We start from the raw sequence: 587 nt of genomic DNA, 5'->3' as shown, positions 1-587 counted from the left end.
TCTTTAGGTTAGGAAAGTTTTCTTCTATAATTTTGTTGAAGATATTTACTGGCCCTTTAAGTTGAAAGTCTCAATTAGATTTGGTCTTCTCATTGTGTCCTGGATTTCCTGGATGTTTTAGGTTAGGATCTTTTTGCATTTTGCATTTTCTTTGATAGTTGTGTCCATGCTTTATATGGAATCTTCTGCACCTGAGATCCTCTCTTTCATCTCTTGTATTCTGTTGCGTATGCCCGCATCTATGGTTCCTGATTTCTTTCCTAGAATTTCTAGCTGCAGAGTTGTCTCCCTTTGTGATTTCTTTATTGTTTCTACTTGCATTTTTAGGTCCTGGATGGTTTTGTTCAATTATTTCACCTGTTTGGTAGTGTTTTCCTGTAATTTTTTAAGGGATTTTTGTGTTTCCTCTTTAAGGGCTTCTAGCTGTTTACCTGTGTTCTCCTGTGTTTATTTAAGGGAGTTATTTATTTCCTTCTTAAAGTCCTTCATCATCATCGTGAGAAGTGACTTTAGATCCATAACTTGCTTTTCTGGTGTGATGGTGTATCCAGGACTTGCTATGGTGAGAGAGTTTGGTTCTCATGATG

Source organism: Mus pahari, chromosome 4 (genome assembly GCF_900095145.1).
Source record: "Mus pahari chromosome 4, PAHARI_EIJ_v1.1, whole genome shotgun sequence".
In the NCBI taxonomy this organism is placed as follows: domain Eukaryota; kingdom Metazoa; phylum Chordata; class Mammalia; order Rodentia; family Muridae; genus Mus; species Mus pahari.
Note: the sequence above shows the minus strand (reverse complement) of the source record.